General features: G+C 40.7%; 1 pseudogene; it reads left to right on the top strand.

Moving 5' to 3' along the window:
• Nucleotides 1–18,077, top strand: part of LOC121395695 — a 191,962-nt pseudogene that overhangs the window by 113,486 nt on the left and 60,399 nt on the right.

The raw sequence follows: 18,077 nt of genomic DNA, 5'->3' as shown, positions 1-18,077 counted from the left end.
CCTTGTTGCCTTTATTGGTCACAGAACAACCCCTCAGTGACTTCTAATATCCTTATCATTTACAGTAGGGGTACATTATTACCTTATAATACAAGTGATACTCAAGTTCCCTGTATAACTCAGCCTGCAGCCTTGTGTCTTATATGGTCACAGAACAAACCCTCATGACTTCTAATATCCTTATCATTTACAGTAGGGGGTACATTATCCTTATAATACATGATGATACTCAGAGTTCCTGATATAACTCAGGCCTTGATGCCTTATATGGTCACAGAAACAACCCTCAGTGACTTCTAATATCCTTATCATTTACAGTAGGGGGTACATTATCCCTTATAATACATTGAGTGATACTCAGAGTTCCCTGTATAACTCAGCCTGCAGCCTTGTGCTTTATATGGTCACAGAACAACCTCAGTGACTTCTAATATCCTTATCATTTACAGTAGGGGTACATTATCCTTAATAATACATGAGTGATTACTCAGATTCCTGTATAACTCAGCCTGCAGCCTTGTGCCTTTATATGGTCACAGAACAACCCTCAGTGACTTCTAATATCCTTATCATTTACAGTAGGGGTAATTATCCCTTAAAATACATGAGTGATACTCAGAGTTCCCTGTATAACTCAGCCTGCAGCCTTGTGTCTTTATATGTCACAGAACAACCCCTCAGTGACTTCTAATATCCTTATCATTACAGTAGGGGTATATTATCCTTATAATACATGAGTGATACTCACAGTTCCCTGTAACTCAGCCTGCAGGCTTGTGCCTTTATATGGTCATGAAACAACCCTCAGTGACTTCTAATATCCTTATCATTTACAGTAGGGGGTACATTATCCCTTAAATACATGAGTGATACTCAGTTCCTGTATAACTCAGCCTGCAGCCTTGTGTCTTTATATGGTCACAGAACAACCCCTCAGTGACTTCTAATATCCTTATCATTTACAGTAGGGGTACATTATTCCTATAAACGAGTGATACTCAAGTCCCTGTATAACTCAGCCTGCAGCCTTGTGTCTTTATATGGTCACAGAAAACCCCTCAGTGACTTTAATATCCTTATCATTTACAGTAGGGGGTAATTTCCCTTATAATACATGAGTGATACTCACAGTTCCCTGTTAACTCAGCCTTGCAGCCTGTGCTTTATATGGTCATGAACAATCCCTCAGTGACTTCTAATATCCTTATCATTTACAGTAGGGGTACATTATCCTTAAAATACAGAGTGATACCACAGTTCCCTGTATAACTCAGCTGCCAGCCTTGTGCCTTTATATGGTCAGAACAACCTCCTCAGTGACTTCTAATATCCTTATCATTTACGTAGGGGTACATTATCCTTATAATACATGAGTGATACTCAAGTTCCCTGTATAACTCAGCTGCAGCCTTGTGCCTTTATTGGTCCACAGAACACCCCTCAGTGACTTCTAATATCCTTATATTTACAGTAGGGGAGTACATTATCCCTTATAATACATGAGTGATACTCAGAGTTCCCTGTATAACTCACTGCAGCCTTGTGCCTTTATATGGTCACAGAACAACCCTCAGTGACTTCTAATATCCTTATCATTTACAGTAGGTGGGTACATATCCTTAAATACATGAGTGATACTCAGAGTTCCCTGTATAACTCAGCCTGCAGCCTTGTGCTTTATATGGTCACAGAACAAACCTCTCATGTGACTTCTAATATCCTTATCATTTACAGTAGGGGGTACATTATCCCTTAATAATACATGAGTGATACTCAGAGTTCCCTGTATAACTCAGCCTGCAGCCTTGTGTCTTTATATGGTTCACAGAACAACCCCCTTCAGTGACTTCTAATATCCTTATCATTTACAGTAGGGGTACATTATTCCTTAAATACATGAGTGATACTCAAGTTCCCTGTATAACTCAGCTGCACCTTGTGCCTTTATATGGTCAGAAACAACCTCAGTGACTTCTAATATCCTTATCATTTACGTAGGGGGTACATTATCCTTTATAATACATGAGTGATACTCAGAGTTCCCTGTATAACTCAGCTGCAGCCTTGTGCCTTATATGGTCACAGAACAACCCTCAGTGACTTCTAATATCCTTATTCATTTACAGATAGGGGTACATTATCCCTTATAATACATGATGATACTCAGAGTTCCCTGTATAACTCAGCCTGCAGCCTTGTGCCTTTATTATGGTCACTGAACAATCCTCAGTGACTTCTAATATCCTTATCATTTACAGTAGGGTGGTCATTATCCTTAAAATACATGAGTGATACTCAGAGTTCCCTGTATAACTCAGCCTGCAGCCTTGTGCTTTATATGGTCACAGAACAACCCTCAGTGACTCTAATATCCTTATCATTTACAGTAGGGGGTACATTATCCCTATAATACATGAGTGATCTCAGAGTTTCCCTGTATAACTCAGCCTGCAGCCTTGTGTCTTTATATGGTCACAAGAACAACCCCTCAGTGACTTCTAATATCCTTATCATTTACAGTAGGGGTAATTATCCCTTATAATACATGAGTGATACTCAAGTTCCCTGTATAACTCAGCTGCAGCCTGTGCCTTATATGGTCACGAACAAACCCTCAGTGACTTCTAATATCCTTATCATTTACAGTAGGGGGTACATTATCCCTTAAATACATGAGGATACTCAAAGTCCTGTATAACTCAGCCTGCGCTGTGCCTTTATATGTCACGAACAACCCCTAGTGACTTCTAATATCCTTATCATTTACAGTAGGGGGTACATTATCCCTTAATACATGATGTACTCACAGTTCCCTGTATAACTCAGCCTGCAGCCTTGTGCCTTTATATGGTCACGAACAACCCTCAGTGACTTCTAATATCCTTATCATTTACAGTAGGGGTACATTACCTTATAATACATGCAGTGATACTCAGAGTTCCTGTATAACTCAGCCTGCACCTTGTGTCTTTATATGGTCACAGAACAACCCTCAGTGACTTCTAATATCCTTATCATTTACAGTAGGGGTACTTATCCTTATAATACATGAGTGATACTCAGAGTTTCCTGTATAACTCAGCCTTGTGCCTTTGATATGGTCACAGAACAACCCTCAGTGACTTCTAATATCCTTATCATTTACAGTAGGGGTAATTATCCCTTATAATACATGAGTGATACTCAAGAGTTCCCTGTATAACTCAGCCTGCAGGCCTTGTGCTTATATGGTCACAGAACCAACCCTCAGTGACTTCTAATATCCTCATAATTACAGTGGTATATTTATCCCTTATAATACATGAGTGATACTCACAGTTCCTGTTATAACTCAGCCTGCAGCCTTGTGCCTTTATATGGTCACGAACAACCTCAGTGACTTCTAATATCCTTATCATTACAGTAGGGGTACATTATCCCTTAAAATACATGAGTGATACTCAGAGTTCCCTGTATAACTCAGCCTGCAGCCTTGTGCTTTATATGGTCACAGAACAACCCTCAGTGACTTCTAATATACCTTATATTTACAGTAGGGGTACATTATCCTTAAAATACATGAGTGACTCAGAGTTCCTGTATAACTCAGCCTGCAGCCTTGTGCTTATATGGTCACAGAAAAACCCTCAGTGATTCTAATTATCTTATCATTTACAGTAGGGGGTATATTATCCCTTATATACATGAGTGATACTCACAGTTCCCTGTATAACTCAGCCTGCAGCCTTTGTCTTATATGGTCACAGAACAACCCTCAGTGACTTCTAATATCCTTATCATTTACAGTAGGGGTACATTATCCTTAAAATACATGAGTGATACTCAGAGTTTCCTGTATAACTCAGCCTGCAGCCTTGTGTCTTTATATGGTCACATGAACAACCCCTCAGTGACTTTTAATATCCTTATCATTTACAGTAGGGGGTACATTATCCTTATAATACATGAGTGATACTCACAGTTCCCTGTATAACTCAGCCTGCAGCCTTGTGCCTTTATATGGTCACAGAACACCCTCAGTGACTTCTAATATCCTTATCATTTACAGTAGGGGTAATTATCCCTTATAATACATGAGTGATACTCACAGTTCCCTGTAAACTCAGCCTGCAGCCTTGTGCCTTTATATGGTCACAGAACAACCCCTCAGTGACTTCTAATATCCTTATCATTTACAGTAGGGGGTATATTATCCTTAAATACATGAGTGATACTCACAGTTCCCTGTTAAACTCAGCCTGCACTTGTGCCCTTATATGGTCATGAAACAATCCCTCAGTGACTTCTAATATCCTTATCATTACAGTAGGGGTACATTATCCCTTTAAAATACATGAGTGATACTCAGAGTTCCCTGTATAACTCAGCCGCAGCCTTGTTCTTTATATGGTCACAGAACAACCCTCAGTGACTTCTAATATCCTTATCATTTACAGTAGGGGGTACATATCCCTTTAAATACATGAGTGATACTCAGAGTTCCTGTATAACTCAGCCTGCAGCCTTTGGTCTTTATATGGTCACGAACAACCTCTCAGTGACTTCTAATCCTTATCATTTACAGTAGGGGGGTACATTATTCCTTATAATACGAGTGATACTCAGAGTCCCTGATAACTCAGCCTGCAGCCTTGTGCTTATATATGGTCACAGAAAAACCCTCAGTGACTTCTAATATCCTTATCATTTACAGTAGGGGGGTACATTATCCCTTATAATACATGAGTGATACTCAGAGGTTTCCCTTAACTCAACGCCTTGTGCCTTTATGTCCACAGAACAACCCCTCAGTGACTTCTAATATCCTTATTATTTACAGTAGGGAGTACATTATCCCTTATAATACATGAGTGATACTCAGAGTTCCCTGTATAACTCAGCCTGCAGCCTTGTGCCTTTATATGGTCACTGAACAATTCCTCAGTGACTTCTAATATCCTTATCATTTACAGTAGGGTGTACATTATCCGTTAAAATACTTGAGTGATACTCAGAGTTCCCTGTATAACTCAGCCTGCAGCCTTGTGTCTTTATATGGTCACAGAACAACCTCTCAGTGACTTCTAATATCCTTATCATTTACAGTAGGGGGTACATTATCCCTTAAATACATGAGTGATGCTCAGAGTTCCCTGTATAACTCAGCCTGCAGCCTTGTGTCTTTATATGGTCACAGAACAACCCCTCAGTGACTTCTAATATCCTTATCATTTACAGTAGGGGGTATATTATCCCTTATAATACATGAGTGATACTCACAGTTCCCTGTATAACTCAGCCTGCAGCCTTGTGCCTTTATATGGTCACTGAACAATCCCTCAGTGACTTCTAATATCCTTATCATTTACAGTAGGGGGTACATTATCCCTTAAAATACATGAGTGATACTCAGAGTTCCCTGTATAACTCAGCCTGCAGCCTTGTGCCTTTATATGGTCACAGAACAACCCCTTAGTGACTTCTAATATCCTTATAATTTACAGTAGGGGGTACATTATCCCTTATAATACATGAGTCTCACAGTTCCCTGTATAACTCAGCCTGCAGCCTTGTGCCCTTATATGGTCACAGAACAACCCCTCAGTGACTTCTAATATCCTTATCATTTACAGTAGGGGGTACATTATTCCTTATAATACGAGTGATACTCAGAGTTCCCTGTATAACTCAGCCTGCAGCCTTGTGTCTTTATATGGTCACAGAACAACCCCTCAGTGACTTCTAATATCCTTATCATTTACAGTAGGGGTACATTATCCCTTATAATACATGAGTGATACTCAAGAGTTTTCCTGTATAACTCAGCCTTGTGCCTTGATATGGTCACAGAACAACCCCTCAGTGACTTCTAATATCCTTATCATTTACAGTAGGGGGTATATTATCCCTTATAATACATGAGTGATACTCAGAGTTCCCTGTATAACTCAGCCTGCAGCCTTGTGTCTTTATATGGTCACAGAACAACCTCTCGGTGACTTCTAATATCCTTATAATTTACAGTAGGGGGTATATTATCCCTTATAATACATGAGTGATACTCACAGTTCCCTGTATAACTCAGCCTGCAGCCTTGTGCCTTTATATGGTCACTGAACAATTCCTCAGTGACTTCTAATATCCTTATCATTTACAGTAGGGGGTACATTATCCCTTAAAATACATGAGTGATACTCAGAGTTCCCTGTATAACTCAGCCTGCAGCCTTGTGTCTTTATATGGTCACAGAACAACCTCTCAGTGACTTCTAATACCCTTATCATTTACAGTAGGGGGTACATTATTCCTTAAAATACATGAGTGATGCTCAGAGTTCCCTGTATAACTCAGCCTGCAGCCTTGTGCCTTCATATGGTCACAGAAAAACCCCTCAGTGACTTCTAATATCCTTATCATTTACAGTAGGGGGTATATTATCCCTTATAATACATGAGTGATACTCACAGTTCCCTGTATAACTCAGCCTGCAGCCTTATGTCTTTATATGGTCACAGAACAACCCCTCAGTGACTTCTAATATCCTTATCATTTACAGTAGGGGGTACATTATCCCTTAAAATACATGAGTGATACTCAGAGTTCCCTGTATAACTCAGCCTGCAGCCTTGTGTCTTTATATGGTCACAGAACAACCCCTCAGTGACTTTTAATATCCTTATCATTTACAGTAGGGGGTACGTTATCACTTATAATACATGAGTGATACTCACAGTTCCCTGTATAACTCAGCCTGCAGCCTTGTGCCTTCATATGGTCACAGAACAACCCCTCAGTGACTTCTAATATCCTTATCATTTACAGTAGGGGGTATATTATCCCTTATAATACATGAGTGATACTCACAGTTCCCTGTACAACTCAGCCTGCAGCCTTGTGCCTTTATATGGTCACAGAACAACCCCTCAGTGACTTCTAATATCCTTATCATTTACAGTAGGGGGTATATTATCCCTTATAATACATGAGTGATACTCACAGTTCCCTGTACAACTCAGCCTGCAGGCTTGTGCCCGTATATGGTCATTGAACAATCCCTCAGTGACTTCTAATATCCTTATCATTTACAGTAGGGGGTACATTATCCCTTAAAATACATGAGTGATACTCAGAGTTCCCTATATAACTCAGCCTGCAGCCTTGTATCTTTATATGGTCACAGAACAACCTCTCAGTGACTTCTAATATCCTTATCATTTACAGTAGGGGGTACATTATCCCTTAAAATACATGAGTGATACTCAGAGTTCCCTGTATAACTCAGCCTGCAGCCTTGTGTCTTTATATGGTCACAGAACAACCTCTCAGTGACTTCTAATATCCTTATCATTTACAGTAGGGGGTACATTATTCCTTATAATACGAGTGATACTCAGAGTTCCCTGTATAACTCAGCCTGCAGCCTTGTGCCTTCATATGGTCACAGAAAAACCCCTCAGTGACTTCTAATATCCTTATCATTTACAGTAGGGGGTACATTATCCCTTATAATACATGAGTGATACTCAGAGTTCCCTGTATAACTCAGCCTTGTGCCTTTATATGGTCAAAGAACAACCCCTCAGTGACTTCTAATATCCTTATCATTTACAGTAGGGGGTATATTATCCCTTATAATACATGAGTGATACTCACAGTTCCCTGTATAACTCAGCCTTGTGCCTTTATATGGTCACTGAACAATCCCTCAGTGACTTCTAATATCCTTATCATTTACAGTATAGGGTACATTATCCCTTAAAATACATGAGTGATACTCAGAGTTCCCTGTATAACTCAGCCTGCAGCCTTGTGCCTTTATATGGTCACAGAACAACCCCTCAGTGACTTCTAATATCCTTATCATTTACAGTAGGGGGTACATTATTCCTTATAATACGAGTGATACTCAGAGTTCCCTGTATAACTCAGCCTGCAGCCTTGTGCCTTTATATGGTCACAGAACAACCCCTCAGTGACTTTTAATATCCTTATCATTTACAGTAGGGGGTACGTTATCACTTATAATACATGAGTGATACTCACAGTTCCCTGTATAACTCAGCCTGCAGCCTTGTGCCTTTATATGGTCACAGAACAACCCCTCAGTGACTTCTAATATCCTTATCATTTACAGTAGGGGGTATATTATCCCTTATAATACACGAGTGATACTCACAGTTCCCTGTACAACTCAGCCTGCAGCCTTGTGCCTTTATATGGTCACAGAACAACCCCTCAGTGACTTCTAATATCCTTATCATTTACAGTAGGGGGTATATTATCCCTTATAATACATGAGTGATACTCACAGTTCCCTGTACAACTCAGCCTGCAGGCTTGTGCCCGTATATGGTCATTGAACAATCCCTCAGTGACTTCTAATATCCTTATCATTTACAGTAGGGTGTACATTATCCGTTATAATACATGAATACATTATCCCTTATAATAACTCAGCCTGCAGCCTTGTGTCTTTATATGGTCACAGAACAACCTCTCAGTGACTTCTAATATCCTTATCATTTACAGTAGGGGGTATATTATCCCTTATAATACATGAGTGATACTCACAGTTCCCTGTATAACTCAGCCTGCAGCCTTGTGTCTTTATATGGTCACAGAACAACCCCTCAGTGACTTCTAATATCCTTATCATTTACAGTAGGGGGTACATTATCCCTTAAAATACATGAGTGATACTCAGAGTTCCCTGTATAACTCAGCCTGCAGCCTTGTGTCTTTATATGGTCACAGAACAACCCCTCAGTGACTTCTAATATCCTTATCATTTACAGTAGGGGGTACATTTTCCCTTATAATACATGAGTGATACTCAGAGTTCCCTGTATAACTCAGCCTGCAGCCTTGTGTCTTTATATGGTCACAGAACAACCTCTCAGTGACTTCTAATATCCTTATCATTTACAGTAGGGGGTACATTATCCCTTATAATACATGAGTGATACTCAGAGTTCCCTGTATAACTCAGCCTTGTGCCTTTATATGGTCAAAGAACAACCCCTCAGTGACTTCTAATATCCTTATCATTTACAGTAGGGGGTATATTATCCCTTATAATACATGAGTGATACTCACAGTTCCCTGTATAACTCAGCCTTGTGCCTTGTGCCTTTATATGGTCACTGAACAATCCCTCAGTGACTTCTAATATCCTTATCATTTACAGTATAGGGTACATTATCCCTTAAAATACATGAGTGATACTCAGAGTTCCCTGTATAACTCAGTCTGCAGCCTTGTGCCTTTATATGGTCACAGAACAACCCCTCAGTGACTTCTAATATCCTTATCATTTACAGTAGGGGGTACATTATTCCTTATAATACGAGTGATACTCACAGTTCCCTGTATAACTCAGCCTGCAGCCTTGTGCCTTTATATGGTCACAGAACAACCCCTCAGTGACTTTTAATATCCTTATCATTTACAGTAGGGGGTACGTTATCACTTATAATACATGAGTGATACTCACAGTTCCCTGTATAACTCAGCCTGCAGCCTTGTGCCTTCATATGGTCACAGAACAACCCCTCAGTGACTTCTAATATCCTTATCATTTACAGTAGGGGGTATATTATCCCTTATAATACATGAGTGATACTCACAGTTCCCTGTACAACTCAGCCTGCAGCCTTGTGCCTTTATATGGTCACAGAACAACCCCTCAGTGACTTCTAATATCCTTATCATTTACAGTAGGGGGTATATTATCCCTTATAATACATGAGTGATACTCACAGTTCCCTGTACAACTCAGCCTGCAGGCTTGTGCCCGTATATGGTCATTGAACAATCCCTCAGTGACTTCTAATATCCTTATCATTTACAGTAGGGGGTACATTATCCCTTAAAATACATGAGTGATACTCAGAGTTCCCTATATAACTCAGCCTGCAGCCTTGTATCTTTATATGGTCACAGAACAACCTCTCAGTGACTTCTAATATCCTTATCATTTACAGTAGGGGGTACATTATCCCTTAAAATACATGAGTGATACTCAGAGTTCCCTGTATAACTCAGCCTGCAGCCTTGTGTCTTTATATGGTCACAGAACAACCTCTCAGTGACTTCTAATATCCTTATCATTTACAGTAGGGGGTACATTATTCCTTATAATACGAGTGATACTCAGAGTTCCCTGTATAACTCAGCCTGCAGCCTTGTGCCTTCATATGGTCACAGAAAAACCCCTCAGTGACTTCTAATATCCTTATCATTTACAGTAGGGGGTACATTATCCCTTATAATACATGAGTGATACTCAGAGTTCCCTGTATAACTCAGCCTGCAGCCTTGTGTCTTTATATGGTCACAGAACAACCCCTCAGTGACTTCTAATATCCTTATCATTTACAGTAGGGGGTACATTTTCCCTTATAATACATGAGTGATACTCAGAGTTCCCTGTATAACTCAGCCTGCAGCCTTGTGTCTTTATATGGTTACAGAACAACCTCTCAGTGACTTGTAATATCCTTATCATTTACAGTAGGGGGTACATTATCCCTTATAATACATGAGTGATACTCAGAGTTCCCTGTATAACTCAGCCTTGTGCCTTTATATGGTCAAAGAACAACCCCTCAGTGACTTCTAATATCCTTATCATTTACAGTAGGGGGTATATTATCCCTTATAATACATGAGTGATACTCACAGTTCCCTGTATAACTCAGCCTGCAGCCTTGTGCCTTTATATGGTCACTGAACAATCCCTCAGTGACTTCTAATATCCTTATCATTTACAGTATAGGGTACATTATCCCTTAAAATACATGAGTGATACTCAGAGTTCCCTGTATAACTCAGCCTGCAGCCTTGTGCCTTTATATGGTCACAGAACAACCCCTCAGTGACTTTTAATATCCTTATCATTTACAGTAGGGGGTACATTATCCCTTAAAATACATGAGTGATACTCAGAGTTCCCTGTATAACTCAGCCTGCAGCCTTGTGTCTTTATATGGTCACAGAACAACCCCTCAGTGACTTCTAATATCCTTATCATTTACAGTAGGGGGTACATTTTCCCTTATAATACATGAGTGATACTCAGAGTTCCCTGTATAACTCAGCCTGCAGCCTTGTGTCTTTATATGGTTACAGAACAACCTCTCAGTGACTTGTAATATCCTTATCATTTACAGTAGGGGGTACATTATCCCTTATAATACATGAGTGATACTCAGAGTTCCCTGTATAACTCAGCCTTGTGCCTTTATATGGTCAAAGAACAACCCCTCAGTGACTTCTAATATCCTTATCATTTACAGTAGGGGGTATATTATCCCTTATAATACATGAGTGATACTCACAGTTCCCTGTATAACTCAGCCTTGTGCCTTGTGCCTTTATATGGTCACTGAACAATCCCTCAGTGACTTCTAATATCCTTATCATTTACAGTATAGGGTACATTATCCCTTAAAATACATGAGTGATACTCAGAGTTCCCTGTATAACTCAGCCTGCAGCCTTGTGCCTTTATATGGTCACAGAACAACCCCTCAGTGACTTTTAATATCCTTATCATTTACAGTAGGGGGTACGTTATCACTTATAATACATGAGTGATACTCACAGTTCCCTGTATAACTCAGCCTGCAGCCTTGTGCCTTTATATGGTCACAGAACAACCCCTCAGTGACTTCTAATATCCTTATCATTTACAGTAGGGGGTATATTATCCCTTATAATACATGAGTGATACTCACAGTTCCCTGTACAACTCAGCCTGCAGCCTTGTGCCTTTATATGGTCACAGAACAACCCCTCAGTGACTTCTAATATCCTTATCATTTACAGTAGTGGGTATATTATCCCTTATAATACATGAGTGATACTCACAGTTCCCTGTACAACTCAGCCTGCAGGCTTGTGCCCGTATATGGTCATTGAACAATCCCTCAGTGACTTCTAATATCCTTATCATTTACAGTAGGGGGTACATTATCCCTTAAAATACATGAGTGATACTCAGAGTTCCCTATATAACTCAGCCTGCAGCCTTGTATCTTTATATGGTCACAGAACAACCTCTGTGACTTCTAATATCCTTATCATTTACAGTAGGGGGTACATTATTCCTTATAATACGAGTGATACTCAGAGTTCCCTGTATAACTCAGCCTGCAGCCTTGTGCCTTTATATGGTCACAGAACAACCCCTCAGTAACTTCTAATATCCTTATCATTTACAGTAGGGGGTATATTATCCCTTATAATACATGAGTGATACTCACAGTTCCCTGTAAAACTCAGCCTGCAGCCTTGTGCCTTTATATGGTCACTGAACAATTCCTCAGTGACTTCTAATATCCTTATCATTTACAGTAGGGGGTACATTATCCCTTAAAATACATGAGTGATACTCAGAGTTCCCTGTATAACTCAGCCTGCAGCCTTGTGTCTTTATATGGTCACAGAACAACCTCTCAGTGACTTCTAATATCCTTATCATTTACAGTAGGGGGTATATTATCCCTTATAATACATGAGTGATACTCACAGTTTCCTGTATAACTCAGCCTGCAGCCTTGTGCCTTTATATGGTCACTGAACAATTCCTCAGTGACTTCTAATATCCTTATCATTTACAGTAGGGTGTACATTATCCGTTATAATACATGAATACATTATCCCTTATAATAACTCAGCCTGCAGCCTTGTGTCTTTATATGGTCACAGAACAACCTCTCAGTGACTTCTAATATCCTTATCATTTACAGTAGGGGGTACATTATCCCTTATAATACATGAGTGATACTCACAGTTCCCTGTATAACTCAGCCTTGTGCCTTGTGCCTTTATATGGTCACTGAACAATCCCTCAGTGACTTCTAATATCTTTATCATTTACAGTAGGGGGTACATTATCCCTTAAAATACATGAGTGATACTCAGAGTTCCCTGTATAACTCAGCCTGCAGCCTTGTGCCTTTATATGGTCACAGAACAACCCCTCAGTGACTTCTAATATCCTTATCATTTACAGTAGGGGGTACATTATCCCTTATAATACATGAGTGATACTCAAGAGTTCCCTGTATAACTCAGCCTTGTGCCTTGATATGGTCACAGAACAACCCCTCAGTGACTTCTAATATCCTTATCATTTACAGTAGGGGGTACATTATCCCTTATAATACATGAGTGATACTCAGAGTTCCCTGTATAACTCAGCCTGCAGCCTTGTGTCTTTATATGGTCACAGAACAACCCCTCAGTGACTTCTAATATCCTTATCATTTACAGTAGGGGGTACATTATCCCTTATAATACATGAGTGATACTCACAGTTCCCTGTACAACTCAGCCTGCAGCCTTGTGCCTTTATATGTTCACAGAACAACCCCTGACTTCTAATATCCTTATCATTTACAGTAGGGGGTACATTATCCCTTATAATACATGAATGATACTCAGAGTTCCCTGTAAAACTCAGCCTGCAGCCTTGTGTCTTTATATGGTCACAGAACAACCCCACAGTGACTTCTAATATCTTTATATATACCTCCCATCCCACATATACACTCTGTGCTGCACTTACCTATACTATCCCCCGATATATACCTCCCATATACACTCACATATACAGCCAGCAACAATAGTTTCCTGCCTCAATACCCTGTAATGTAAGAGTTAATTTTAAACAGCAGAATAGGGAACAATACTATTGTCTTCTGTCTCTACTCCCCTGAAACAGTTAAATAGCAGCAAGCATAGCCAACATATACCCTCTGCCCTGCTTCCTTAAAGCCCCCCTTTCCAGCAGCCAGTTTGCATAGTAAATTTACGATACTTCTTGTGACCCACGTTAACTTTAAACAGCAGCCTTCCAATTAGAGTGTGCACTTCTCCAGAGCAGCAGAGAACAGGCGCCCAGTGCAGGCCAATCCTCCCACATACTTTTATTTAGAGAAGTGCGCACTCTTACCTGACCGGTGCTGGTACAGCAGATCGCTCAAACACAAGCAGGCCATCGATCTGGTAGGAGGTGGGCTGGGCCAATTGTGTGGGCAGGCATCAGGAGAATGCACACTCCTGCGTACACTCTCAGCATATGATACGTATGATCGTATCAGAAGAGGCTGCCCACAGATCTTCCAGTCTCCGCCCTCATGGCTCAGCCCTCCCCCTGTCTAAAATGCTTGCGACTGCCGTATACCTAAAGCAGACGGCAGGCATTCTTTCTAAAATAAGCTAATTAGGAGGAATAGCAGAAAAGTGCTGCGCCGCGTCTAATCAGGCAGCGTGCGGCCCACTTCAACACAGGATACAGCGGCCCCACGGGCATTTGCCCGAACAGACACATTATCAGTCCGGGCCTGTATATATATATATACACACACACACCCTGGCGCAGTGCTGTGTGTTAGTCAGTAGAAGGAACTGGATCCCCCTGTTCAACTATGTACCACAGTCCTTTCCTATAGCTGTTATGAGGCCCTGTGCTCTCACACAAACCAAGGACACACATACATGCTTAAAGAAAATCAGATGGTGATACCCTTAGGGTGTTTTATTGAGATCTCCACACAATGTTTCAGGGGCTACTCCCCCTTACTCAAAGGCTCTTGTGAGTGCCATCTGATTTTCTTTTGGTATACAGTATATGGACTTCGAAACCTCCCGGAACAGGGTTTCCGGATTGTGCACCACCATTCATTCCACACACAACTGAGAATTTTTAGTCACACCACACATACATGCTAGCTGCCATCAGCCAATGAATGGCCAGAGCTATGTCTGTTTCTCCCGCTCTTTCTGTCAGAAGCTCTGTTTTGTCCTGTGAGGTGTTAGTGAGGGAGCAGCACAAAATGGCTGCTCAAGCTAAAAGGGGAAATATTTAATCAGTAATATGCCAATATTAGGAAATAAATAATCTGCTGGTATAGTTTGCTTTAAATACTCCATGTGAACATGTGAATTACTTTTCCTGCCATTCAGCATATCCCTCCATGACTTAAGTATGACTCGATATCGTTCCAACTCTTTATCAACCCCACCAAATAATCACCATAAAACTTAGTTTGGGTGAAAAAGGCCGCAGCTTGTTTTATTCCATAACCTTATTCAAACTTGGTAAAATATCCACCAACATACCATCTTTATTCTTATTATAAAACAACTGAGTAATAAGTTGACATGTGTAAAATACAAGCCGCTGAAGGTTGCATACAACATTTAACAATGTCTTTGATATAACTTAACTGTATTCCTATTAACCTACATGTTTTCCAGCCTAAGGCTAATCTACCATCACTTGTTTTCATACCTGTTGTGCCTCCTTGCCCCTAGGCCTAGCCCCGGGCCAACTCACCTTGGCACTACCACCCCCTTTTGGCTACCCAGTAGGGCAGCCCCACTACACCAAACTGCGACTGAAATCCCCCCCACACACCCTGTCGGGCAGGCGGGAAACACTGTTGCCCCCTGTGGTCCTGGAGGTAAGAATGCCTTTTCCCGCCTCACTCACCTCTATTTAACACTTAAGGTCCTCCCCTTTATCCTTGCCTATCTTTTCCTACAATTCCCAGAATGCCTCGCATACAAAGCACCCCCCACTATTGTCCTACTCGTCCCTCAGTCATGCCCCATCTACGCTTCACCTGTCCCAGGGTCGCTCTATGGACTTCTTTCTCTGCCCCCCCGTAATGTCATCCAGTCAGGTGTGGCTTTTAAGATGTTCTTTAAAACTTTGGGAAATGTCAGGCGCAGGTTGAGAAGGGATGAGGGAGATCGGGTCTGGTGCAAGATTTCCAACCCGTTGTAAATAATACATAAGATTTGGGCTTTTATTCCAAACAAGTGATCCCTTTGGTGAGGTAAAAGATACTATAGATAGATAGATAGAGACAGACAGACAGAGACAGACAGACAAACTGAAATACAGATAGATAGACAGACGGATGGATGGATAGATGATAGTTAGATAGATAACAGATAGATGATAGACAGACAGACAGATATAGATAGATAGATAGCTGATTGATGGATAGAAAGATAATGTTTCTTTTCCATCTATTTTACTTTAGATAAGGGAGACCACCTGTGGCCTCTGACAGAGAGTATAACATTATACAATAACATTATTACAGTTCTTACAGGCCTATGGAGACGTAATGTTGTGCTTCAGTAGGCGGCAGATCAGTATGTACCCTGTTCTCTGTGTGTTTGCGTAATCCTCGATTTGCTGGAAGGTCCCTTATCACAAGTTTGCCCTTTTATAGCACAACTCTATGCAGCAGATGTGATCAGCAACAAAACCCACTCACCTTTGGATTCTTTTCCCTGTACTTTGTCACAAGTCACCGGCCTTTCTCTTCAAAGAGGCTCCGCTGCTGTCACAATAAAGAGTCCATATCTTTCCTGAAAACAACACCATGTTTGAGGGAAATAACTTGCTTTGTGTATATCCTGATATTTAGGAATTTTTCCTTTTAAAAGCTGTACTTTGTGGCAAGAAGTCCTAATATACACTCATGATTAGTGTCTGGATCTTATTAGGCACTGAGCTCAGTTTTCTGTAAATGCTTTTACACTTAGCACTATGGGGCAAATTTACTAATCTCCGAAAATTCGCCAGCAGTGGCTTCGCTCACTGCGCAACACTTTGCAAGGCGTACATTAGCCAGGACAACGCAAATTCACTAAAATCCGAAGTTGCATCCAGGATACCCAACACTGGAGAAGTTGCGCCAGCGTTGCTGCGGCAAGCAAAATTAAGTTGCGCTTGCGTTGGCTAATTTGGATACGGCGGGAAGTTAAAGTTGAATGGACGTATATGTTGCAGCAAATACATTACACAAGCCTGGGAAACCTTAATAAAATAAAATAAAGTTGTTATTTAGCCCTACACATGAGCCCAGTGTATAGTTTATGTGCCATATGTTAGGAAATGTAGAGGGGAAGACGGGTACCCCAAAAAGATTTACGCTATTTTTCAGCCTATCACCCTGAAAAAGGAAAAGACGCCAGCGTTTTTGGGGACTTAGAAAAATTTTCAACAATTTTTTGAGGAACTCCTATCTACTCTATTGCATTTCGTCTGGTCTGAGGTGGTGAAGGCAAGTCTGGCGCTAGAGGTAACGTTTAGTAAAATCCGCATCTTAGTGAATTTGCGTAGTTACGTCGCCAGAGCGCAAATTCATCAGGCGTTAGAGAGCGAAGTACCGCTAGAGTCTATCTCCTTCACTAGTGAAGTTACGCCAGCGACCATTAGTAAATGGGCAAAGTACCAAAATAACGTCACGCTGTCGAATTTTCGCCCGCGTTAAACACTTCGCCCTTTAGTAAATTTGCCTCTATGACTTAAAGGGGTGCTTTGCATTTGAGTTAACATTTATTCTGAAGTAGAGAACGATATTCTGAGACAATTTGCAATCGACTTTAATTTTTTCATTATTTGTGGTTTTTGAATTATTTATCTCTTTATTCTGCAGCTCTCCAGTTAGCTATCTGGGTGGTAGGGTCCACATTACCCTAGCAACTATGCATTGATTTGAATTAAGCTGGCCATAGATGCAAAGATCAGATCTAGGGATGGGCGAATTTTTTCACCTTGTTTTGCCGCAGAAATGACGCCCATAGACTTGTATGGCGTTGTGCGACAAAAAAAAAAAGACGCAACATTTCGCTGGTGGCGACTTTTTAACGAAACGGGTCAAGTTCGCCCATCCCTTATCAGATTGTACAAATTGAGGATTCGTATGATTTTCGGACCGTGTGTGGAGAGTCCGACATTTTTCGTTTGGTCTCTGCATGTATTGTCGATTGTACGATTTTCAGTGGGAGACTGTCACCAGCTTTGGTCGGACATAACATTCATACTATTGCTGTCAGGGGCAGAACATCGGCTGATCTGTTCTTTTGTACTTTATTTGATCGGAATGGTTAGTGGCAGGTCAGGAGAAGGGAAAGTCCGATCCTGCTATGATTCGTAAGATCAGATCTTTGCATCTATGGCCAGCTTAAGAGACTGGAATATGAATAGAAGAGAACCTGAATAGAAAGAAAAGTCATAAAAAGAAGCAATAACAAAACATGTGTAGCCTTACAGAGCATTTCATTTT

The sequence above is a fragment of the Xenopus laevis genome, chromosome 7L (assembly GCF_017654675.1).
Source record: "Xenopus laevis strain J_2021 chromosome 7L, Xenopus_laevis_v10.1, whole genome shotgun sequence".
Classification (NCBI taxonomy): domain Eukaryota; kingdom Metazoa; phylum Chordata; class Amphibia; order Anura; family Pipidae; genus Xenopus; species Xenopus laevis.
This window is presented reverse-complemented; position numbering and strand designations above follow the sequence as displayed.